The following is a 27,536-nucleotide window of genomic DNA, read 5'->3' as shown; positions in this document are numbered from 1 at the left end:
GACAAAAACCACCTCAAACTCAAACAGATTTGTCAAACAAATTTGTCGTGAGTGGGCCGCTTAAGTGCCTGCGTTAAAGGCTGATGATCTGTAAATATCTTCACTTTGGCTGAGTCATAAAGGTAGTTTCTAAAATTGTTTAAGGCCCATATTATGGCCAGAAATTCCTTTTCATTTGTAGCGTATGATTCTTCCGTTTTATTGAGAGTTCTGGAAATGAAGGCAACAGGTTTTTTATCCTGTGAAAGGACTGCACCGATGGCATAATTTGAAGCATCGGTAGTCAAATGGAATTCCTTACTGAAGTCAGGGTATGAGAGTACAACATCATCGGACATAAGGGATTTTTTAATTTTGTTGAAGGCATCTTTTGCTTCATCATCCAATTCAATATTTATTTTAGCGGATTTGTTTTTGGATATACGTCCCTCTCTCCCTCTTAAGAGTAACGTTAAAGGTTTGGCCAACTTGGCGTAATCCTTTATAAAGCGGCGGTAATAGCCGGAAAGACCTAAAAATGAGCGGAGTTGCTTGATGGTTTCGGGGTAAGGTATCTTAGCTATCGCTTCCACCTTTGCAGGGGTCTTTGTTATTCACTTTGATGAGATAATAAAACCCAAGAATTCGACTGAGTCCATAAAAAAATGGCATTTGTCCAACTGTATCTTCATGTTGGCTTCTTCAAGCGTTTTAAAGATTTGTTGCAGATGGAGGGCGTGCTCCTGTTCGGAGTTGCTGAATACGACTATGTCGTCAATATACACGTAGCATATCTTGCCAATATGATGACGAAGGATGTCATCTAGAGCGCGTTGGAATATTGAAGGGGCATTTTTGAGTCCGAATGGTAATCTTGTAAATTCGTATTTACCATTATTTAATGAGAAGGCGGTCTTCTCAGTATCGGATTCCTTGAGTGGGATTTGGTGAAATCCGCTTTTTAAATCTAACACGGAAAAGTATTTATTGTGTCCAAGTTGAGACAGTACTTCGTTAATTTGGGGTATTAGGTAGAGATCTGTTACAGTAATTGCGTTAAGCTTGCGGTAATCGATTACGATTCTATACTGTTTATTGCCTTGGGAGTCGGGTTTTTTTGCTACAACCCAAACGGGTGAGTTATACGGTGACCTTGATGGCCGAATAATACCATCATCTAACATTTTCTTAATTTGAGATTCTACTTCGCTTTTTAACGCCATTGGATAGGGATAATATCTTGTATATACTGGGGTGTCCTTATTTGTTCTAATTTCGCCTATGACTTTTGTAGTATAAGTGAGTCTATCGTTAGGTTCTGCAAAGAGTTGTGAAAATTTTTCCACTAAGTTATTGGTTTTGGTCTGTTGATTTGGTGTCATGTGATCATTTTCGATATTAATTGCGTTTACTGACTTTGATACAAGCTGATTGATCTTTACTGTAGTATTACCTTTTATTACCATGAAATTTCCTTTGACATGAATAACAGCTTCGAGATCTTTAAGACTGTCATTTCCAAGGATACCATGAAACGAGCGCAATGATGGAAGAAGGTAAAATTTCAATTTAGTGTCTGCGTTAAAAAGATTTATAAAAGTGTGTTCCTTTATTTCAATGTATCCTGCTATTGATTTGGCGAAGAAATTTGTTTCATTTTTAATAGGATTGGGCACGATAGAAGGTTGTATGTAATTTTTCGTTGATCCAGTATCTATTAGAAATTTCACTATATTTCCACTCTTCAACTTGCATTGGAAGTAAGGCAGCGAAGAGTGATTCATTCTAAAAAATGTAAATCTGTAGTGTCAATATAGTTGTCGTCCTGTCTTTCCTTATCATAATAGTCAACGTCATTATCTGTGTGTTGGTCAGTTGGCGTCTGAGGATATTCCTCTTGATTTGGGCTTTGCACGGGGTCTGAATTTATGTGGTAATTCCGCTGTATTTTGTTTGGTACTGGCGGGTTACCAGTCGGAGGTCTTTTGTTGGTCGGGTCAATGGGACGTGGTCTATTCATGTAATTGATATTTCTGGTACGCTGCGATGGATCGACATCCATCGGATCTGGTCGCGGTAAGGGTTTTTGTAAAGGTCGCGGTGGTGGATTATTAATTTGTTAAGGATCAGAGAAAGGTGAGAGTACACTCGCTGGTAGAATTCCTGGATTGTGAGGTCACCCTGCACAAGTGAAGTCATTTGGTACTCCAGTGTACCCAAATCGCGCTTATCTGCGTAGTGAAGCGTCAGACAACTGGTGATGGCCTTCCAGTCGAGCGGAGTATTGTACGACTCCAAAGCAATGTCGGCATTACCTACAACCTTATTGTGAATGACATTAAGGATCCCATAATATTTAGGGGTTCCTCTTTGTGGTTCGTAGATCTGGAGGATCCGATTTACGCTCTTCTTCCAGGAGTTGAACTCCCCTGGGTTTCCCGAGAATTCCCGGATACATCTCACTACGTCCGGTATCTTGTCTAATTCACTAACGTTATTTGCGAAGTTAGAGTCAATTGAAATATCGGAAAAATCTGAGAAATTTGCATTTAGATTAAGGGCGGCTTGAACTATGTTTCTTGTTTAAAAATGTTGTTTACAATCCCCGTTATTATATTCGTCAGTTGGTCCATGTTAAATGTGTTCGAGGTGGTAGGAGCTGGTTGAGGAAGGAGTGTGCTGAGCACGGGTGGTCGGACGAGGTTTGAAAGATTAGCCATATTTCTTAAATATGTTTAAAAGTTTGGCTTGAATTTTGACTGATCTTACGAATCTAATTTGTTTTATTTTTATTTATTTTAGTTACTCCTTCTAGGAAGGAGGGCTTTTCTGCCCTGGAGGGTCCCGTAGGATTCGCAGGATTAAGCAAATATTATATTTGATGTGTATTAAGTTATTGGCTGTACGAGCCCTTATTTATGAATAGGATTATTATTGTTTTTATTACTCCTTCTGGGAAGGAGGGCTTTTCTATTCTGGAGGGTCCCTGATTTTGGGAATCGCAGAATTAAGCTATATTATATGGTTTGGTTTTAATAAGTTATTGACTGTACAAGCCTTTGTTTAGATATATACCTATTCATGTATATTAAAACTAGGATGTCTAAAACTAATAAGTTGTATATATTTAAGTTTAAGTTCTCTTTTTTTAAAAACTGACCCTGGAATTTTTTATACGCAATTAAACGTTCTTTTTCAATTTTTAATTTTTTTAAATTAATTTCTTTCTTTAAATTTCTCTTGTTACTTTCGTTTTACAATTCCAATTCAAATAATTTTTGAGATAGTTTCGCTAAAAATATTTTTCTTCCGCTTTCAACAAAAGCTTGTTAATTTTTATTTAGTTTCACTTTTTTAATTCATTTTCAATATTCACAATTTTTGTTTTTTGAAAATTCACTTATCTTAATTATAACAGATGACTTACATTAGAATTCTTAAAATAATGGTGCGGCGGCTGACGACTAGCATCTCCTGTTTGTTTCCTACTGAGGGGCCCTTTCCTGCACACTTTTTGTCCTGGGATGGTGACTTTGGTCACCGGATTCTGGGGCATAGTGTTGATGTTCCTTCGTCCTGGCGTTTGTTGCGACGTTATGGACCTGAAGTCCGTGGTGAGCCAGACTTTTATTTTTAAGTCCTTCTTGGTTCACGGTAAGGACTTTACCGTGTCCTTTTTTCCTACACTTTACTCACGATTCACTACAACTAGGCCCCACGTTGGGCGCCACTTAACGATTTTCCTACTGATTGAGAGAAAAAAATCGTTTTTGGTCAGCACGACCTTCTCGTTATAACTTTATTTTTAAACTGATTTTTACAATGTTCTTAATCTAAAAGCTTAACTAAATGCACCGGGCAAAACATAATTAAATTCCACGAATTCGTTAATTTAGGTGGCGCGTGTGCTAACAGTGCGTCTGGGCTGTGCTGTGGGAAACATTGTGTAACTTGAGTTCCATATCCGCTCTACCTGCATTAGTAAGTATTGCTGACGAATTTGTTTATTATTTCGGCAATGTTAACATATGCCATGTTAACATACATATCCATATACAGTCCACTCATTTTAAATAATCATTTTTTTCCCTCTACTATAAAACTCTCTCTAAGGACCAATTTAGGAAATAAATAGTGCAAAAAAGGGAAACGAATAAAAAAGATCTAATTTTATATGTGGATCTATCTACAAGGACTGTCGCAAAAGAAACAGAACTTTTTAAATATAACTGTTTCTGGTGGCGCCACCTATATGAAGTAAAAAGTTTGATCTCTTGTTGAAATTTCGTAAAAATTTTAAGACAATTGGATAACTACAATCGATGTTATCGATTAAAAAGTGACAGCAGCCCTGCAAGACGGGTAGGTGTTAGCAAACGTGTAAGCAAATCTCTTCACAGTATGTTACGGGTAACAAATTATTTTTTTAGCGCATAGCTTACCTATGTGTTATGGATAACAAAAAGTATTTGTTACCCGAATATCTGTTAGTGTTATTATTTTCGTTATCAGTTTGTTACCTTTAACATATAAGCATGTTAGCAAGAACAAGCAGTAACAAGATTATCTGTTACCTAGCATCTGTTATCTAGCAAATTCAATTCTTTTAAATAAAACTCAGTTTTTTTTTATTATTTCGCTTTATTTAATAATAAAATCAAAATAATCAAATATTTACTTAAACTAATATTTTGCCTATTATTATTACAGAAAAATAATACAAATTAAGTTTATTTCAGTAAAAAAATGATAATTCTAAAAATTCAAATTTGTAAAAGTAAAATTTGAAACGTCAACTTAAAACTAATATATACAACTTAAAACTAATATGTGCAACTTAAAACTAATTTATACAACTCAAAACTAATATTTACAACTTAAAGCTAATGTGTTTAACTTATAACTAATATTTACAACTTAGAACTAATATGTGTAGGATTTTATTTAAAATACCGTTGAATTCAATAATATTTATTTAACAAAATTAAACTTAACTTAAGTGGTCCGTGGCTGCCGGTGGTCTTGCGTGGTCTGTTCGTTTGTCTGTCCTTAAATCGTCTTCGTACCTACTGTTCCGTTGTCATTCCAGTCCGTTCGCTGCTGTCACATCTGTTCCTACACAGTGTTGCATTTCTGTTTTAGTCTTATTGTCCGTTTACACAGTCCTACATATATATAAGTAATAATATGAAACCTTATATTAATTTTGCCTTAAGTTTATGTTTTTTTGCTTAAAACGATTGTGGCTTAAGGCCACAACTCTCCGGAGCTCCCCACAGATGGTGTTTTTATCCTTGTCAGGAAATATATCTAAAATTAATCGTTATAAGTTAAGGCATTCAAATATATAACAGTAAAAAAACCTACCAGAAACTAACCCTACACACTTTAGATTTGGTAGGGATTCCTTCTCCTTGCGCCCCTCTAAATTGTAGTGGTACATCAAATCATCAGAAAACATAGTACCCGTCAACACTGCCTTTTGCGCCCTTCGACTTCAATATTAACCACATCTGTAAAAAAAAAAAATACAGTAAATTATATTACAATCGCATAATATTTAAAAACGAAATATTTACCATAGCATCCGCGCTTTCCTTTTGTGAAAGTTTGTCTTCCACGAAGCGCACGTGCTCCTCCGATGACATGGGCAGTTTCGAAGCGAGCTCCACGTAATGCTCGTCCTCCAAGTCACCGGTGATGCGGCTAATTGAATGGTGCGTGTTTACCGCTATGACGCGGCATTCGCGCAATAACTTACTTTGCGCCTGCACCTCGGCCTTTTCTGGCATCTAGAAAATTAAAATATAAAAATTAGTTTCTGTTTTAATTTGGTAATGTAATACTGCGTTACTTACTTTGTCTGTTAGGGACTTTTCAATTGCAGTGAGACGGATCTCAATAGCATCCAGCTTCTGGATTATATCTGAAAAACATAAATGTATTTTTATAAAGGAAATACTAATATATTTATATACTAATTCATTATACCTGCATGACCGCCAGACGATGGTGACGGTACCACAATTTGTGATGCTTCTACTGGAGGAGCGCAAACGAGATTGTAAGATATTTTTTTAAACACTCTATCTGTAAAAAAAAATATTATTAAAAAATGAATAATATTTATGTTCAATACAACCTCTATGGGGACTCAACGGTTGTGAGCATTCCACTTCGGAATTCATTTCTTCCACGAGGTCATCGAAATTCATTCTTTGAAAAATTATAAAAAAAGGTGATGAATGAGTGGGACTAAAAAAATTTTATCATCTATAGGTATGGAAAAATACTTATATTTAATATCTAACCTACTTAAAACTACCTCATTTTCTGAAATTTTACCTATAAGTATGCCTAAATCTGCAGAAGCAACTGGCTCTTGAAAATAATCGTAAGTCTCAGAAAAAAGAAGGCCTATAAAAACATCGCCCTCTATTTTTTCGCCAATGAGTTTTATAGGCCCTGTTTTCTCTGAATAACAAAAGCTATCCTTATCTTTTTTAAAATCTAACGAAAATACCCCAAATTTTGAAACTTTACTGGAAGCTGCTTACATATTCTTTCTCTCATAATATCTATTTTTTAACTGCTGCAATACTTTATCCGGCTTTTTTATCATTTTCTTCAATGTTTGCATATAATTCTCAAACTTATATGCGGAGAAATTATCAATAGCGCCAAACCGTCTTACGCAGTCAGTTAAATGTAATAAGCCGTGTACATTAAAACTGATTAAATGTTCGCCGTGTATACTTGAAAACAAATTAACAAATTCTTGCAAAATTTTGTCAGCTACATTTCACTATTCGACGAAATTCGGACGGCACATATTTTGACAAATAACGCAGCTTCTCATTCATTACGGACATATTTCCTTTAGAAATAAGCAATTTTAATAATTTTTTCATTACACCTAAATCTACTAAATGCATTGGTTCCAAAGGAAACTGTGAAACCATATTAAAATTTGCAGATTCTAATATAATTTCTTTCTCCCTATACTCTAATCTATGATGTTCCCCATCTCAGTTCGCGCTGATCCCACATTGGTTGAAAAACTAACTCTACCTTTCAGATAAAGACTTGAGCATACACATTTTGGACAACAATTTTTCCCTGTATGAGAGATAACTCCAGTCACAAAGGCACGAGCGGGTGAATCACAGGTAAAGGACCTAATATTGAACTGTTTTATTACCTGATTTCTACCTACTTTCAGTCCGTTTACTCTTAGAAGACCTACCTAATTACAAAAATCTTTTAGGAAATCTTCGGGGTTATTTGGCTTGCTTCTTCCTTGGAAGCAGGCAATTAAAAACGGACTAACATGAGGATAATTGGCAATTGAACCGACTTTGTTAATTGCAGTCCGTCTATTCCAATGTCAATATCCACCTTTTCGAAATTTTCTAAGAAGTCAAATTCTTGAGAATTTAAGTTTTCTTCTATTCCAAAATACAAAAACTCTCCACCTGGTATGGCTTCAACGCAAACTTTTTCTCGCAATGTTCCGAGGAGGGTTTTCGCTGATAATGGCAAGCCATTAACACCAACTTTATCTAAAGTTTGAAGCAGGTCAGTGAGAGCATTTTGAAAAATATTATTTCTAATTGCCCACGCCTTCAATTCGACCACTTTATCGGAGTGGTCCTCAACCTCCTCAACACATTGAAAATCTTCTTCAAACAAATACCTACTATTCGTTTCGTTATCGCTATCACAAAAATCCTCAAATCTATTACCACTTGCTCTGCTGGTGCTTGGTTCATTATCACTAATCCCTAACTCTAACCTATCGAAACTATCATTTGAAACCTCTTGAACAGATTCATTCAGTCTTCGTCGCAAACTGAAAAAAAGGAAAAATATTAAGTAGCCATTTAATTAAAAAATACCGATTAAAAATGTGAACTATTTTATAAAATGAAATGTTAGTACTTTATGTTAATAATATTTTAATGTTTAGTAGTTTATAGCAACAAATATTAGTTTGATAAAGATTTTTGATTTGTTAATACTTACAAATAGTATATTACAGGAGGAAAATGTATTTCAGAAGTGTCTTTTTAAAAGAGAATATCTACTTCTTAATTAATTTTTTTAAAATGAGACAACATTATAAGTTTAGGACTCACAATTTAACCTTTTTTTACTTGCGAAATATTATCCTGAGATCAACATCCAAGTAAAGAAGTTGTGTATTTTAGCACTAAGGACAAGACTATATAAATAGTTTAAAAAACTTAAAATGTAAATATCTTTTTTTGAAAAGACTCTCCTAATTTGCTTGAAGTAAACTTGAAAAAGTTTAAATTTAATTTTTAAAATCCTGCTTCGGAGCAGAAATGCGTATGTGTGTATCGGAACTATGTCCACTTTTATTCATTATGAATTACTAATGTTGTTTTTATTTTAAACAATTTTAGATATTCTGCATATCAGAACAAATAAACATTTTCAGTTATAGAGGAGGTTCTCCAGTTCAAAAATATATATAGTTATACTCGCGGGAATATTCGAGATATTTGCGTTTAAAGCTGAAAATTGCCACTATTTGAAGAACGTATTTTTCGATTTAAAATTAATTTTACACTTATATTTCGCATTTTTATGTCCACTAGCATTTCACTAATTCGTGTGATTTTTTTTTAATATCAAACTAAGGATTGCATTATTGACTGAACCTCCTCTAACCGACCATACCAATTTTATTCCCGAAATCCTGGGACGGTATTCTAAATTCTACACAATTATAATTGTAATCGCTCAATTCGTCTCAATTTAGATTTTAAATTTACATTTACATATATATGTATGTAGATATAACAAAATATTTCACAAAAATTCACTATCAATAACAATAAATAACAATAAATATGCACTATTTAACTTTAATCATTTAAAACTTACTCCCTTATTTGTTTGGGCACGATTCCGATTACTTTGGCGGAGGGGTAAAAAAACCGAATTTCCGGGAAAATGGGGTATGCACGGTTAGGAGGGCTTCTCTAAAGGAGAAATATCCAAAAATTATGTAAAAATAGCTAATATTTTTAAAAATATTTACGTTTAAAAATTCAAAAATTTGCACTGAGAACACATGTTATTTCACCATGTTTCACAGAATATTTTCACGTTTTTCACTCACTATATTTAAATATACACTCTTAACATTGAAATAAGTTCACTTTTCACTTTTATCTTGTAATTTTTCAGCCAAATTTAGTCATTTAAAATCACTTACCAAATTTATGGCTGAAAAGCTTAGAGTGTTTATATTTACGAGGAAAACCAGCATTGCCACACCTTAAAAACCAAAAGTGAAGGATTTTTTTAGCGTTTCACAGCGTTTTCTTTGTTTGTACTTTCGAGTGATTCCTTTTTCTTTATTAACTATAAAAAAAAACTATAAAGAAGATTTTTCTAGCTAAAATTGAATATGTGAACACTTTTCTATATACATACATACATATATGAATATATGAATAATATGTGATTTATATTTAATAAACACAGATAAGTAAAATCGTGTGATAATATTATATTATACATACGATTGTAATATAACATTTTTATATACATATTACAATTTTATACTATACTATATTAGAATCATCAGCGAATACCCGGGGTGACCGAAGTACTCTCGCGTAGTAAACCTTTCTGCGTTGGCGGCCTTCGGCCGCGCTTTAAAAAAATAACCCTGGCCGAGCGAATACCCGGGGTGACTGAAGTACTTTCGCGTAGTACTCCTTCCTGCGTTGGCGGCCTTCGGCCGCGCTTTAAAAAAATAACCCTGGCCGAGCGAATACCCGGGGTGACTGAAGTACTTTCGCGTAGTACTCCTTTCTGCGTTGGAGGCCTTCGGCCGCGCTCTAAAAAAATAACCCTGGCCGAGCGAATACCCGGGGTGACTGTAGCACTTTCGCGTAGTACCCCTTTCTGCGATGAAAATAAAAAAAATATATTGGCTTTTCGGTATAAAGTGGTTATAATTTATGGTTATCATGCACTCAAAATTTAAGTTTTCGTTATAAAATGGTAAATTTTGGTTATTATATCTATCAGCGATTTCCATTTATTTTTGATGATACATTGGTTTGTATTTTAGGCGACGATATATATATTATTATATTTAAAATATGAGTTTTGGGTATGAAGAGGTTATATTTTTTGGTTATCATGCACTCATATTGAAGCAAAATTTGAGTTTACGTATATAATAATAATATATAATAATAATATTACTAATACATGTATATAATATTACTTATTTGCTTAAAAGAAAATAGCCATATGCATGAATAGAGGAATTTTTGCGAAAAAGAGGAATTTCAGCGAATTGCCTTATCATCACATGGCAGCACTCCATTTCGTTGTAATTTTTGGTAAACAAATGACGTTCACACAAGTGTAATACTATGTTCAGACCGAAAATTTCAAAGATTAGATTACATTTAAGCAGTTCATAATCCAACAGTGTTCTCACTGCCGTTAGAAAGATCAAAAAACAGCTGTTATTGTCATTCAAGAATTCACATCGCTTAATATTTATCAAAAGAAAAGATTGTCATATAGTATTTTGAAATAAAAGCCGTCTTTGTTTAATATTTTCCATATAATAGAAATAATGGATGCATTTTTTCATTTGCTTGGTCGATTTTCAGGTGAAATTAGATTCATTGTTTTAAAAAAAATTTGTTTGTTTACATTTTTTCCCCTTTGTAGTGTCGAAATCAGCTGTGATAATGTAATAGTTTTCCAGTGCTGACAAGTAGATTGCGCAAAATCAGAGTCGCACGGACAGATTTAGCGTGGATCAGTTTCAAATCATTTCAATGAAGTGATTTGGAACTGTCATTTTTGTATGGCGAAATCTTGATAAATTTTTAAGATTAGTGGGATAATCCATTCAACAGCCGAAATCGTGTGATTAAGTGTCGGTCTGAACATAGTATAAAACGTGATTTTTAAAATAAAGATTTTTTAGGTAAAAAACGTGCTAAAAGAGTAAAATATAGGTTTATTTAAAAGATTATAGTGCAATTTAATTAATGTGATGTGAAAAATGTGAAAAAAGTGTGTTTAATGTGGTGAAATAGCTCCTTGAAATGGTTCAATTTTGCAAATTTTTGAACTTTAAGGCCGATTATCTCCTAAACTAAGCATTTGCGGACCCTATAACCCCATATGTTTTTTAATTAGGAGGACTTCCTCTTTCCAACGGTACCTTCAAATCGCGGCGCCAAAGAAATCGGAATTGTGCCTTTGTTTGCTGTACGCAATAGATTTGAATTTTACAAATGGTCCAAATGATTTCTGTAATAGTAAAATTTTTAATTATACACACAACATTCAATTTACAATGCTTACCTATTTCTCGTTGTTAAGCCTTTTCGTTTTCTCTATATAAAAGAAATTAATAATATATATATGTATATAATAGAAATTAATTATACAATATCAAATTATCATATAACGAACTTACTTCTTTTAAAATCCAAAATAAACTGCGCTTTTCGTTTTCTTCTTCTTGAAAAATTGGGTATTCGTCTCTCCTATTCTAGCAAGTTAACATTACAATATGTTTAGAATGTCGATAGTTTTTCTCTATCTTACTTACGTATTCTCCCTTTCAATTGAAAATTCCAGAAAATGTAAGAATGTTAGTGAACAGCTGAAAATGTTTCTTTGTGTTTGTGCAATCTGTTACCTCCGTCTTGCAGGGAGCTTTTAGTCATCGGTCTTAAAATGCATTTTGAACAAAGAGCAAATATTAAATTTTGTTTTAAGCTTGGGAAAACGTTTACTGAAACATTTCAAATGATGAAAAAAGTTTATGGTGATCAGTGCCTATCCCGTAGTAATGTGCATGAGTGGTTTCAGCGATTCCAAGAAAGTCGTGAGGACTTTTGTGACGATCAGAAGTCACCGAAAAAAAGTCGTCTTCAGAAGTCAAAAATAAAGACAATGCTGATTTGTTTCTTAATAATGACATCTCACAAGTCTGCATATATTCTACGTTAAAGATAGGATGGACTTGTGGACATATTGTCATTCTCACCATGCGTTGAAATACCCGTCATGTACTGTGGGGTTTGGTTATATTCAGTACATTTGAAGTTCTGCTAAACTTTTTTATCGGTAACAGTCTTTCCATGAAGTTCCCTCTAGAGTTCCAAAGGACGCTTATAATGTCTCTTTGAAGCATTTCAAAGGTCTCTATTGTTGTGTTAAGTTTGGTGGCCTCATAAATGAATAACTCACGTTTCAATTGCTCATCACTAGAATTGAATTCATTGAATAAATTGAGTCGTTCATTGTTTCAAAATTATCCCAAATAGGTTTGATTTTGACGATTTAAACATCTAAGGTAACGTCTTCCACTAAAGATTGATTTCGCAGCAATCCCAGCAAGTAGTTTTCGCTCTCCTTACCCTTCTCTATTTTTTCCGTAAGAACTTCTGATGCTCTTCATCCATCAGCCCAAACAAGGAGTAGTATAAAGACCCTATAAAAGGTAACACTAACCTAGTCTTCCTTTGCATCCTTCTCCCCGTGAACGTGATGATGTTTAGGGGTATTCTCTTGCTCTTGCAAAACCCTTGCACGGTGCACGAATTGCAGAATTTACCTCTAAGTGCAACACACCCAGAAATATATTGGCAATGGCTGTTAAATATGTCAGGCCAAAACCCATGTTTATTTTCGAGCAATGACACGTAAAAATATAATTGCAACCCTGTTTTAGGTGTCATTTTACAAAAAGACATATTACGCATTTAAATTGTTGAGGAAGGTAAGTTTTAAATAGATTTCATAATTTATACTCAAAGGTCCGTTTCCAGCTCTCAAGTAAAAGCTAATGAAAAAAATTCCTTATTTTTTGAGCTGTAGTCAAGTAATATTGACAGAAGGTTACGCATTGTAAATGATGCACATTAGAAGAGCAAGGGAAAATAAACAAAGAAAATATACTTATGTGTAAATATTTTCATTGCGATTTAAGGAATGTGGTAGATGATTGGTAAGTTTTATACAACATTTTAAAATGACTTCATAATAATGATTTTAACTGATTTAGGATGAATTTAACGATTACTTTGAATTTCTTTCAGGAAACAATTGTTGATTTTATGTTTGTTCGCAAAACCAGTGTTGCCATATTCGCATTTTGTTGAAAAAATTTATTAAAAATTAGTACTAGATTTCTTTAGAGCTGCACACTAGCACAAGAAAATTTACCGTAGTTTTTTTATATGAAGTTTTTAGATTTCTTGAACTACTCTTAAATTAGAAAGATTTGTTAACAGTTTTTTGTTAAGAATGAATACAGAATGTGCGCCAATTCTGAATAGTCATTCTCAATAAATTGGCCGAACCAGCAATTCATATATTACTAGATTCTGCAATGGGTGCTCTCATGGCCTTGCATATTTCGGTATAGGATTTGCATTTTGTGTCATCGTGCAATCTTGCAAGAGCAAGAGAATGTCCCTATTGTGTTTACTTTCTCATCTTCAAATATCGTTGAGTCTTTTAAATATTTCAGTGAATTCGAAATTTGATGCCTTTCAACGGAGTATTGAACTAGATGTTCAATTATATCCCACGCTGTTCTAGTCAACGCAACAGGCCCGCATTTCTCCAAAAAGTACTCCAGAACTATTTTTAAAATAACTTACTTTTAAGCATTTTACAGATGGTAAAATTATAAGTAAGCTTAATAAAGTGAGTATAAGGTTTTTGTTTTCCTTTTTTTTAGTTCGAGTCGACATCATCTCTCTTTGTTGATTATTTACATATTTTTTCTTCAGTAAAAAAAGGATAAACATTGTGCATCGCTCTTTACGATGTGACATTGCTTATTCTTACGCCTACATTTCCTACAATTGCCATCTTGGCTTAAAATAACCTTTTCAATTCGTCCTCTTTTCCACTGCAATTGTGAAATATTTAGTTCCTTAAAAGGTACTAATGGACCAGTTTTAATCTTTTTGAATGAAATTTGTCGTTTATTTCTTTTTTTGGTTCATTATTTTTAAGTTTTCTATCTAAATTAATCTTCCTTTTGCTTGTGAAGAAGAATTTCCTAAAATTGTCCTTTTCGAATGGAAAAGCTGCAGTAAGTGTACTATTAGCTGAAAATTTTAAATTATTAGGAAAGTGTTTCTCGTACTGTGTTTCTGTTTTCGTTTTATTAACATATCTATTTTCAAGATTATATTTTTCAAAACTTTTTTAGTTGATTATGTCGCTTTTCATCTAAATATGTCAAAACACAACAGCGCCCTAAATTGAAGCATATGTTAGTTGATCCGTATATCAACCACCAACACACACTGTTCTGAAGTTTGTAATTAACATTTTCAATAGTTATTTTTTCTTCTTTTAACGAATCAAAAAATATACCCGTACCAAATAGTAAATCTATTTTACCTGGAACATTAAAGTAAGCGTCGGCCAGTTTTATATTTTTTTTAAATTTTATGTATTCAGTGAGCACATTGGACACAATCTTTTACAATGGTGTCTAAATTTGTTTCATTTTTATCTATTATTGAATTTAATGGAAGATTAACTCTTTCATTTGTATTGGTTTTATTTTTTTCTAACTTCTTCAATAATAATGGATTCTCTCCTGGAAGGAAGTTTTAATTTATTTTTCATTTGTTTTATAAGGTGAACTTGAGACCCATTATCTAATAAGGCACGTGTCAACATAATTTTTCCACCACGCCCTTTTATACCAACAACTGCTGTTGTTAGCAGGACTTATTCACAATCAATTTAATTTCTCATTTTTCGTATTTTTAATCATTGCGCTTTTCGCTTTTTGTGGGCTATAAATGATGGTTTCCTTACCATGTGAGGCAACTTTCGCCTTTACATTCTTTTATATTGTACCCTGTTTTAAAACATTTGGTTAATAATTTGTTTTTCATTACTGTATCCCATTTGTCATCTATAAAAAGAGCTTTAAATTTATAACAATATAACATTTAAATACTGAATTTTGAAATTTTGATAATGTTTTTGAAACTTGTGCTGCTTCTAGTGCATTCCTTTCATGACTCTGAAACGAGTGTATTTAAGGTCGGTATTTCTTTAGGGTGTTTAAGGGAATTTTCGTACCTAAGTCTTAAAATATTGTGCAATTTTTGCACAAGCGTATAATTTAATAACGCTTGTAACAAATTGTCTGCAGACAAACTTACTAAAATTTTTTTGAGGTACTTGTTTGCTAGTCTCTATGCTATCTAGTCTCTATGCTCGTTTATTTCGCAATAATATTTCAATATTTTTTTCTAATTCTGTTAATAAAGATTGAAGCCTGCGAACTAAACCAAGATTTGAAAAGCATTCCATTTTTTCTTTAATTTTAGTTATTATTCCTTTAACTTGGCGCACGCTGTGAAATAAGGCGTACCTACCGCCCCTTCTACATCATTTTAAAATAGTTTCCTTTTTTATTTTTGGAATCTTTGGATTGGCAGAAGCTCTGGCCATTTTTTGTCCAAACTACTTTGGAGACTTTCTAAATTTATTAATTCATATCAGTTTTTGTAGTTCTTCTGCTAATTTTATTTTACTTGGTTCTCCATTAATTCTCCCAAAAACAAAATAAACATATGTATATAAAATAAAAAAATATTAAAGTAAAAATAAAAAGTTTTCTTACCTGTGTGGATTTGAATTTTATGGTGTTGCAATTTATTATTTAAACCTTTTTGTATTTTCTTTTGCAAATTTACTATCATAATTATGTTTTTTAACACACACTTTTTTATTATCACTTCACTCGCGTATTTAAGAAACGTTGGCTTCACCAAATTGTTAATTAACAACGCGAAGGTTTTGGTTATAAAATACTTCTTATCCTAATTCATGTGTGCACACACATATCTTAATACTAATCTACTGTGCACAACAAAAGTATGTACACATATCTTAAACATAAGTGTTCCCAACGGCATACAAAACTACTTCTTACATTTTTATTAGTTTAGGATCATTTGCGATCCTTTACATAGCCAATACAATATTTGTATAGCATACATTAAATACTACAGTCTCTAATCAATATACCCGAAATGAACATTTATTACACTGTTCATAAAAACGGGTATTTGTGAATACAGATCTACGTTTAAGACTATATTCGTATGTATTTGTAGCATGCTATCTTTTTCTGTACAGATTTACAAAATTATCGTATTTACAATTGTAGCCGTTAAGAACTGTTCAGAAATCTGAACATTCACTTTTATATATTATGGAACACTAATGTTATTTTTATTTAAAACATTTTTAGATAGGTTTTTGAGGTTTTTAGAACTATAGGGAGATTCTCTTGCTCTTGCATGATTGCGTTTTTAAGCTTTCAAACATCAACATCAACATTCACAAACATCAAATTTTAGACGACTATAGCTATAGACGAACTGGATGAAAATCTTACAGTTATCTTCTCGAACCATAGCGGAAATGTGCCTTAGTGTTTGGAATGGAGATCTAATGTTCCTGACCATTTAGACGAAGGACGTTTCCAACAAATGCTCCGAGTCTCAAGAGATCGATTTACGTTGCTATTGTCCTTGATTAAAGATAGTGCACAGTTTAACAACGAACAATTCATTAGACAATTTTCGGTAGATCTACAACTAGCTATAACCTTATATTGTTTGGATTCATCGGGTGAAAATGCGGCGAATGAGAAAGTAGCGAGTATTTTCGTCTTTTTCGGAGTCAAAATCTAAACATATCACTTGGTCTGATACGAATGAAAGACAAGATATCGTTAAAAGAGCATACAATGAGATGCCCGCATTATTCTTCTTTTTTACTGGCGTAGGCACCGCTTACGAATTATATATATAGCCACAAACAACAATATGTAATGAAACCCCCAACGTAGACGAAATCATAAGAAAATACTTAAATCAACCCAACAACATTACTGTGTAAAGCTTAGTACGCAGCTCTCAAGAAACGTAAAAACTTCATATAAAAAAACGCTTAAGAAACGGTCCAGAAACGTTCCTGCGATAAAGTTACTTGTGCTAGTACGCAGCTCTTAAGAAAGCTAGTACTAATTTTTAATACTTTTTTTCAATAAAATGTGAATATGGCAAACCTGGTTTTGCGAAGAAACATCAAATCAACAATTGTTTCTTGCAGGAAATTCGAAGTAATCGTCAAATTCATACTAAATTAGTTGCAATCATTATTATAAAGTATGTTCCATTTTGTATAAAACCAACCAATCATCAACAACATTCCTTAAATCTCAATGAAAATATTTGTGTTACCATACACATACATACATACATACATACGCACAAAGTTTGTTTTCTTTGTTTATTCTCTCTTGCTCTTCTAATGTGGATCATTCACAATGCGTAACCAGCTGTCAAAATTACTTGAGAAATAATGTATCTTTGTTCTTGAGCAATTACTTGAGAGCTGCGTACCAACCTTAAAACATTTATTTATTTGTTAGTTTGATTTAAATTGACACTCACATAAATATGTATAACGAAATTAAACAACGATACTTGCAATGTAAACAAATTGTATTTAAACATTGTGGCTCAAATTTCATGTCACCGAACTTAAATTTATGAATACTACATGAAACGTTATTACTTTTACTTTCATAAGCAAAAGTCAAAGTAATAACCAATTATGTAGGAATTATTTGTACGTCCACTTAAGGGGGTATTCTACTCTAGAATTTTGAAAAATTAGATTTTTTTCCATATATTTAAAGTTTAGACCCCTAAGAACATATCATCCAAAGGATTTTTAAAAATTAAAATTATTTTAAGAGCTACAGTTACTTTAGTGACGCAGTACTTAGCCCGGTAGGTAGGTAGACTCACTTCTTTAAAGGCGTTTTTCTCGAAACTACTTTTTTCTACACGGTACCGGCATTATCTCAAGTTCTATACAACCGATTTACTTGAAATTTTGTGTGAAATTTCTTTATATAATGCTTTATCCTTTAATTTAAAAAAAAATTCTGAAATTTCAAAAAAAGCGTAAAAAATGAATTTTATTTTCAGGCAGTCGCCATTAAAAAAAAAAAAATTCGTGTTCCCTGAGGTAGGGACTATAACAGCATCCTTACTGATTAAGAATTTCTTTTGATTTTTTTTTCGGACCACCAGAAGAGTCAGTATCAATGTCACCAGGATGCGTAATTTTTTTTACACCTGTCTCTCCAACTAATTATTTTAATTTTTAATATTTTTTTGTAAAATTTTTTTTCTGTATTTTTAAGATATCTATAAAAACACCATAAAAAATGGATAATAAAAATATTTTTGTTTTTTTTTAATAAAATTCAAAAAACTGCCCAAAATTTGATTTCTAGAGTAGAATACCCCCTTGAAAAAGTGCTTATGCCACATAAATGTCAATGCACCGAATTTAATTCTTGAAAAAATATTATAAAATTACATATGTAATTTTGTTTACATTTACTTATTTTAATCAATATTGTAAAACTAGTCTTGAGACCAATTTGAAAGAATAAAGACATACAATTTTATTTTCAAAAATAAAAAAACTTTTGATCTTTCCTTTCATAAAACATATAATTGGCGCAGTCGCGGAGTTGTGTTTCTTGAGAAATACAATAAAAGTTTACCTATCGTGAAAGTGAATAAAATTAAAAAATCTATGCACTTTAATTAAATAACTGTGGAGTTAATCTTCTAATAAAACAAAAAAAAAACTAAAAACAATTACAGTGTTAAAATTTAAAATAATTAAACTCTTTAAATAATAATTTTTTTTTTATAAAAAACAAAAAAAAAAGGTGAGTCGATTTGATGTCAACCGAGACTTGGGGAAACGGAGGAGAACTAACCGAGCAGGAGCAACAAATGGCTCAGATGGCTAGAGTGATTACTGAACAAGGAAGTCATTAACCAAATGAGGTTGCAATATGCAAATCAAGTTAAAGAAAGAGCTGTTACAACAATTTAGACAGTTGAGGTGTTTGGACTAGGGGCATAATATAATGGTGTTTATAAAATCAGTGGAAGCCATCATCAACTTATGCCCACAAAACAACCAACAATTTAAAAACCTAGCGATGACAATAATAGTTAACGAAAAGATCCTGGGAGATGCAGGAAGACACATACAAGACCTAGGCGACAACCCAACATGGCAGCAAATCAAAACTAAATTATTACAACAAGGAAGACCAAAGACAACATATGGCGACATCTTTAACAAATGCAGAGAATTATTTGATTATATTCAAAAGGCTAAATTTGAGATAAATCAAATCTATTTATTTGATGAGGATAAACCTTATATTTAACTATAAGCCAGATAGGGTAGACAGACATTTAGTTAGCTTATTAATTGAAAAAATTGATGTAGCTATGAGATCACATTTAAATGAAAATTATTCGCTTAACGATATTATAAAATATTTTAAAATTAAAGCTTTAGATGACAATAGAACTGTACATATTACACACAGAAAAAACTTAAGCAAACAAAATTTTACTATGAATAAAACGCAATATTTTCACACTAATCAAAACACAAATAGGAACATCTCAGTTACAGGTATTTAACCAAATACCAATATGTATAACCAAAATTATCAAAACACACAAAATATTTTATTATATTTTACACAAATAGTACCAGATTTTCGCGTAGAAGCACTAACAACAATTATACCACACTAACACCTGAACCAATGGAAATAGGTGTACGGGGTAAATCAAATAAAAATTGTAGTAACCACACCATTTGGAGCATACTAAACAAAATTATCTAATAGATAAATTCAATTTTTCCCAATTGAATAAAGAAGAACTTCAAGCAACCTTAAGGCTGCTCAATGACTTCGAAGACCTTTTCTTTAAAGAAGGAGATAAACTATCATGCACTAATGAGGTACGGCATGAAATTATAACAACAAATTGTAAGCCTTTATACTCCAAAATTTATAGATATCCTCAAATTCATGAAGAAGACATAAAATGCCAAATTGAAGAAATGCTACAAAAGAAAATAATTAAAGAAAGCAATTCTCCTTACAATAGTCCCTTATTGATTGTAGAGAAAAAAGTAGACAATTCCGGGGAAAAAAATATAAAATTGTCATCGACTACAGAAAATTAAACGAATTTACCGTAGATGACAAATTTCCAATTCCAAACTTAAATTCAATCCTAGACAAACAGTACTTCACCACACTGGATTTAGCTAAAGGTTTTCACCAAATCTCACTTAGAGAGGAAGACAGAAGAAAAACCGCCTTCTCAACACCATTTGGGCATTACGAATTTATTCGAATGCCATTTGGATTAAAAAATGCTTCATCAACTTTTCAAAGATTGATGAATAGAGTCCTTAACAAAGATATTAATAATATATGCGTCGTATATATGGTCGATATTTTAGTATTTGACACTTCTTTAGAAGAGCATTTAACTAATTTAAAGCAAATATTCGAAGCCCTAAGGCTAGCAAAATTAAAAATACAAGTGGACAAATGTAAATTTCTCAAGAAAGAAACTCAATTTTTGGGCCACATTTTAACATTAGAATTAAGCCAAATCCAGCCAAAGTTAAAATCATTCAAAACCTAAAGATATCTAATACCACAAAGAGAATAAAATCATTTTTAGGAATGACTGGATTTTATAGGAAATTTAGTAAGGATTATACAAAAATTGCACATCCTATGACGCAATATCTAAAAAAAGGACAAACAATAAATATATACAACCCACAATTTATTGCAGCGTTTGAAAAATTAAAGGATATAGCTACAAATTCACCTATATTACGATATCCTAATTTTAATAAAGAATTTAGCATTACAACTGATGCTAGTAATTTCGCAATAAGAGCAGTTCTGTCTCAAGATGGTCACCCCATTGCATTTGCATCAAGAACACTAAATAATCATTCGAAAAAGAACTCTTAGCGATAGTATGGGCCGTGAAATATTTTACGTCTTATATCTTTGGTAGGCAATTTGATTTGGAATGCGACCACCAACCATTGAAATGGCTGATGACAAAATACTCCGGGAAGGACATAAGTCCAAGACTTTAAAGCAGCCTCGACCAGCTCCAACTATTTCTAGTCTTCGTTTTTTCACACCTACAGTTGAGCGATCGTTTTTTCACACCAACATGCCCGAAGCTTCGCAGCAAATTAGACACTCGCTACGGCAAAATTTTTTCTTGCACTGAGCAAAAAAATGGATCAATTTTTTATGTATGAAAATGAAAATAATATTGCGCAATGTATGTTGTGGAAGAGTACTTTTAAGAGTAAGCGTCTTTTCAATTAAGAAAAGCATTTTTTAAATTCTCATAAAGATATTTCTAATCTTTAAATTTCCGAAAGAGAAAACAAATTAGCGAATTAAAAAAAAATGAACATTTACAAAGCAGTTGATACTGAAGAAAAGGGTAAACAAAAGAAAAAGGCGTCGTTTATAGTTGCTCTTTATTTTCGGTGTAGCTGCTTTGTTTACTTTTTGTTTCGCTGCTTGCTTCGCTTCTTGTTCTTCTCAACTAACATTTGTATAATTTTGTGCGTGTGGTAGTTTGGTCGACACTGCTTTAAAGACGGTTAGTGAGTTTGGGCGAATATAATTTTTCCATAGAATACATTAAAGGGGAAAACAATTATATAGCAGATTTTTTTAACAGAATAAGAAATGACGAAATTATTTCCCACATAGAAATTTTCCAAGGGGATGAAGGTTGCAGTATGTCAGTAGAAGCAGAAACTGTCCATTCACAAGAAGAAAATTCAGGATTTGAAATTCCAATATTAGATACAATTGTTAACAGGTTTAAAATGCAAATAATAATAATAAAGGAGAAACAAACCACCGTCGAATCTATACTACTATGTATTAACTACAAACGAATTTATATTGATCAAAGAGATACTGAAGAAAATAGAATAAGAGACAATAGTAGAAGGGGAATATGTAGAGGAAAAGTAGGTATATATTCCCATCTTAGCGATTATGTATAAATACATAAAATTATTGAACAAGAATTTGCATCTAATCTTAACGTGAAATTTGTCAAATGTTCTTATTTAGCAAAAGGCGTTGACAACGAAGAAGAATTAAGAAAACAAATTGCATTATTTCATAAATATGAAAGTGATCACTGTGGAATTATATCCACTCACGAAAAATTAAAGAATAAATTATATAATCCTCATATTAAAGAGCAAATACATTGGGTAATAAATAATTGCGACACAGGTTCAGGCTGCAAATATGATAGAAATCCTATAAAAAACTAATTTTTTGTTACCGAAACACCCAAAACTACTAATGAAATAATTCATGATGACACCTACGTAAATATCAAACATTCATGTATCGTCTTCATAGATAAATTTTCAAAACATGCTACATTTCTACCACTTCGGACAGGAATAGCAGAACCAATCTAAGTCAGTTACAACAATTTTTATCCATAAAAGGAAAGGTAAAGAAAATGGTGTTCGACAATGAATTTAGAGCTCAAAATATTAAAGATTTTTTAAAAAGAAAGGGACTACAATACCACATAACTAAACCGAATAGTCACATGGAAATAGTGATGTGGAAAGATTAAATAATACAATCACAGAAAAAAATCGGACTCTAAATCTTGAGCATTATTTACCAATTACCCAGCAAATTTTGAAAGCTATCACATACTACAATGATACTTATCACAGTACATTTAAATGCACCCTAATATAAGCACAAAATAAAATAATAGATCACGCAATAATTTATGATAGGCTCTATAAAATAAAACAATCAAAAATAAATGCGTATGTTCGAAAAGACGAAAATCCAATCTGATTCTGTGACACCATTGATAATCAGAATTGGTTTGCAATTCTGACAGCTAAGCAATTCTGTCTTGGATTCCACAACACCCTTGAATATGAATAGGGAAGAATATACAGAAACTAGACAAGAAGGATTTATAAAACACTATAAAAATGTAAGACATACAGAGGAACCAAAGTTTAAGAAAAAATCCTTACAAGGAATCCACACCACTAACATAAAAAGAGCTACCAAATTCGGCAACTAATCATTGAATATCTATATTAAAATAAATTATTAATTTAAATTTGCAGGTAATAATGTGGATATTATTATTAATCTCATCATTTTTAGTAGTAGTAAGAGGTAATTTAATCACTAAAAAAATAACACAATCTAACGGATACATAGAAATTTATAATAATAATCAAAGCATACCGATAGAATCCGATTTACTTTTACATAATGTAGATATTCAAGAAACAAAAAATCGACTCGCATCAATGAAAGATAACATAGATATTTTTAGTGAAAGACAAAGAAATTATATTGTTACAAAAGTAGTATTAAGTTGTATTTGTATTGCTATATGCATCCCTTATTATGAACAATAGCTGTAGGTATATGGAATAGCATTTGTTTTGCTATAGACATCTGGCGCCGCGGCTGTCTGCTTGTCGAAACAATAGACATCTGGCGCCGCAGCCGTCTGCTTGAACAATTGCTGAGTCTGGCGCCGCAGCTGTCTGCTTGTCTGCATTTGGCGCCGTATAGCATTATGTTCTGGTAATTTCCAGACGCAATGTTCTAGAAGGACATGTCGGCATCAGCGAGAAGTGCGTGGCTATATAAGCCGCGGCAGCGCCAACGTAATCAATCAATGCTAAGAGTAAACTGCTATAGTGTAGACGAGTTGTGAAATAAAGAGTTGTTGAATTAAATTAAACAGTTTTGGTTTTATTTGTCAATCTAGAGATACGAACCTAACAAAGTGAACTAGCAAGCAGTAAATTCGTAACAATTGGTGTCAGAAGTGGGATTGTCAAATAATCCAAATTCAAGATGGTTAAATTCGGAGAATTGAGAATTCAGCAATTAAAAAAGGAACTGGAGGAGCGTAATTTGCCGATAAGCGGGCAAAAGGCGGAGCTGCAGGCACGATTACGTGAAGCAATGGAAGCGGATGGAATTAATGTGGACGAGTTCGAATTTGTTGGGCCAGAAACTTCTACAAAGGTAGAAGAAAAAGTAGAAGAACAACGAACATCATCAAGTGTGGACATGAACTTGCTGTTAGTGGCTATTAAGCAAATAGAAAATTGTCTGGCACAGCAAATAGCTGAAAATACAGAAAATGCAGTGCAACAGAAAATCGTCTGGCACAGCAAATAGCTGAAAATACAGAAAATGCAGTGCAAACTGAAAATCGACTGGCACAGCAAATGACGCAAATAGCTGAAAATACATCACAGAGTAGAGTCTCGCCTTACACAACAAATGACTGAGAATAATACGCAGTTAGAAAATCGTTTGGTACAGCAGATTACGGAAAATACTACACAACTACAAAAACAAGTGCAAGAGAAATTTTCAAAATTTGAAGACGAATTAAGCACTTTAAAAAATGACGAAGAAAATTTAAAATCAGAAGTTCTTCAATTAAGTAATCGTGTGCGAGAACTGCACCTACATGGCCCCGCACCATCAACAAATAATCAAAGATTGAAGGCACCCACATTCGATGGAAGTATTCCATTTCAAATTTTCAAACTTCAGTTTGAAAAGACAGCAATGGCCAATAACTGGAATGCAGCGGACAAAGTGGCGTCCTTGTTTGTATCATTGAAAGGACCTGCAGCAGAAATCCTTCAGACTATTCCAGACTGTGAACGGGACAACTATGAGGCATTGATGAATGCGATAGAAAGACGATATGGTAGTGAGCACCGGAAACAAATATACCACTGCAAAATAGGGGTCAGAAGATGTACGAGTCATTGCAAGAGTTTGCAACCGAAATAGAACGACTGGCTCATTTGGCAAATGCAGATGCACCTGTGGATTAATTCGTGATGTGGACACCAAACGCGCCACATATGCATTGCCAAAAAGAACGTTTGCTAAAACGGTTTCGCACGCCCTCACACAGGAAACAGCTTCCCTACTAAGTAAACCAGCACACAAAGTACAAAGGGCTGAAATGGAACAACCGGCGCTGATGGAAGAAATATTGAAGACTCTGAAGACAATTGCTGCACCGCGAGTAAATACAACAGGAAGATGTTTCAACTGTGGAAAAGCGGGTCACTTTGCCCGAAATTGCAATATAAAAGTAAACCCATCAAAACGGAAACAACCAACAGATAACGAAGACAGAGCATCCACATCTCACAAGTCGTTAAACTAAAACGGAACAGTTCAAAGGGGCGTGAGCTGGTTCCCACAACTATTTGCCCCGCCATCTCGATATCACAAATAGGTCGCCATGACAACAATCTTACTATCAACGGCATCGTAAATGGACGACTGTGTACGCTTACTTTGGATACAGGTGCCACACATTCAATTATCCGACTGGATGTGGTAAGAGGAACGGTTGAACCATTAGTCGGTTGCAAGCTTCGAACGGCCACCGGGGAGGAAGCAGCTGTCACGGGAAAAGTGTTTTGCGAAGTGATGATTGGTACCCTGGAAGTTAATCACACCTTCATCGTAGCAGAAATCACGGATGAAATTATAATGGGAGTAGATTTCATGATTGATCACGGGGTTACTTTGGATTTAAACAAGCAAATGCTGTTTTGCCAGAACATGGAGATGCCTATAAACACCGGATATGTGACCAACGTTGAAAGTAAGAGGGTGATTGTTGATGATAATCAGAGTATTCCACCAAAATCGGAGGCGATTGTATGGGCTAAAGTGAATGGAGGAGGTGGGACTGAAGAGTTGTGGATTGTGGAACCAACAAAAATAGATACACCCATATTGGTAGGAAGAACGCTTGTGAAAACTAGAGATGACGCCACCATTCCAGTCAGAGTAGTGAATGAATTCAACACGCCTATAAGTCTGAAGAAAGGAGCAGTAATTGGACAGTGCCAGAATATAAGTGCAATAGCACGATGCGAACGGTCACAACAGAAGCCTACTATTGAGCCACAGCAGATAAGTCCTACACTCCTAAATAATTTGCTGAACGAACTGCATGGAAATGAAAAATTAAAAGCAGAAAAACTATTAGAAAAATACGCATCCATATTTGCAAACGAAGGAAACACAGGAAGAACCGGCATTGTCAAACATCGCATAAATACCGGAGACGCTAAACCAATCCGACAAGCTCCGCGTAGGGTTCCACTAGCAAAACGTGAGGATGCTAACAAAATTATTGAAGACATGCACAAAAACGGTGTAATCGAACCTTCAATAAGTCCATGGAGCTCACCTATCGTCTTAGTTAAAAAGAAAGATGGTAGCACCCGTTTCTGCGTAGATTATAGGAAGTTGAATGATGTCACATAGAAAGACAATTATCCTCTACCGAGAATCGACGATACATTAGACACCTTGTCTGGAGCGAAATGGTTTTCTACATTAGATCTACAAAGTGGATATTGGCAAGTCGAGATTGATGAATGTGACCGTGAAAAGACCGCTTTCAGTATGGGCGACGGGTTATGGGAATTCTCTGTAATGCCATTTGGGTTATGTAATGCGCCTGCAACGTTCGAGCGACTGATGGAACATGTGTTAAAAGGACTCAACTGAAAGACATGTTTGGTGTATCTTGATGACATTATCATCATGGGAAAAAGTTTTGATGATCATCTGAAAAGTCTAGAGGAAGTCTTTCAGCGAATAGCATCAGCCGGGTTACGCTTGAATCCCAAAAAGTGTTCATTATGGAAGAAGCAGGTCACATATCTCGGACATAAAGTGTCAACTTAGGGGATTCACACCGAGGAAGGAAAAATAAAAGCAGTCAAAGATTGGCCTCGACCCACCAACATACATGAACTCCACAGCTTCCTAGGCTTATGCACGTATTACCGCCGTTTTGTACCTGATGATTTAACAAAGAAGAATCGCCCGTTTGTATGGCAGTTGGAACAAGAAAAAGCGTTTGAGCAACTTAAAGAACTACTTTGTACGGCGCCGATGTTAGCTTATCTAATACCTGGAAAGAAATTCATCCTGGATACAGATGCGAGCGCTTATGGAATTGGAGGTGTCCTGTCTCAGCTCATCGACGGACAAGAAAGAGTAATTGGGTATTACAGCAGAGTGCTCGGGAAACCAGAGAAAAACTACTGTGTGACACGAAAAGAACTACTAGCTGTAGTGGAATGTGTAAAACATTTCCACAAGTATTTGTATGGACAACGATTCTTGCTGAGGACTGATCGTGCAGCATTAAAATGGTTATTACAGTTTAAGAATCCGGAAGGCCAAATTGCACGATGGATCGAAAGATTACAGAATTACGACTTCGAAACGGAACATCGAAAGGGGATTCACCACAAAAATGCGGATGCATTATCACGTCGCCCTTGTCCACTGGAATGTAAACATTGCTCCAAATCAGAAGGAAAAAAAGGTATACTCGACGTGCGATTACAGAATATAGAACCTGAAGATGATTGGACTCCTCACCGCATCAGAATCAATCAGCTGGAGGACCCTGATCTTACAAAGCTGGTAATGGCCAAAG

At 33.6% G+C, this 27,536-nt stretch overlaps 1 pseudogene; it reads right to left on the bottom strand.

The window, feature by feature from the left end:
* Positions 1–4,688: 4,688 nt before the first annotated feature.
* LOC125775502 (uncharacterized) lies at positions 4,689–9,414 on the bottom strand (annotated as a pseudogene).
* Between the last annotated feature and the right edge of the window lie 18,122 nt (positions 9,415–27,536).

The sequence above is a fragment of the Bactrocera dorsalis genome, chromosome 1, assembly GCF_023373825.1.
Source record: "Bactrocera dorsalis isolate Fly_Bdor chromosome 1, ASM2337382v1, whole genome shotgun sequence".
Taxonomy (NCBI): domain Eukaryota; kingdom Metazoa; phylum Arthropoda; class Insecta; order Diptera; family Tephritidae; genus Bactrocera; species Bactrocera dorsalis.
This window is presented reverse-complemented; position numbering and strand designations above follow the sequence as displayed.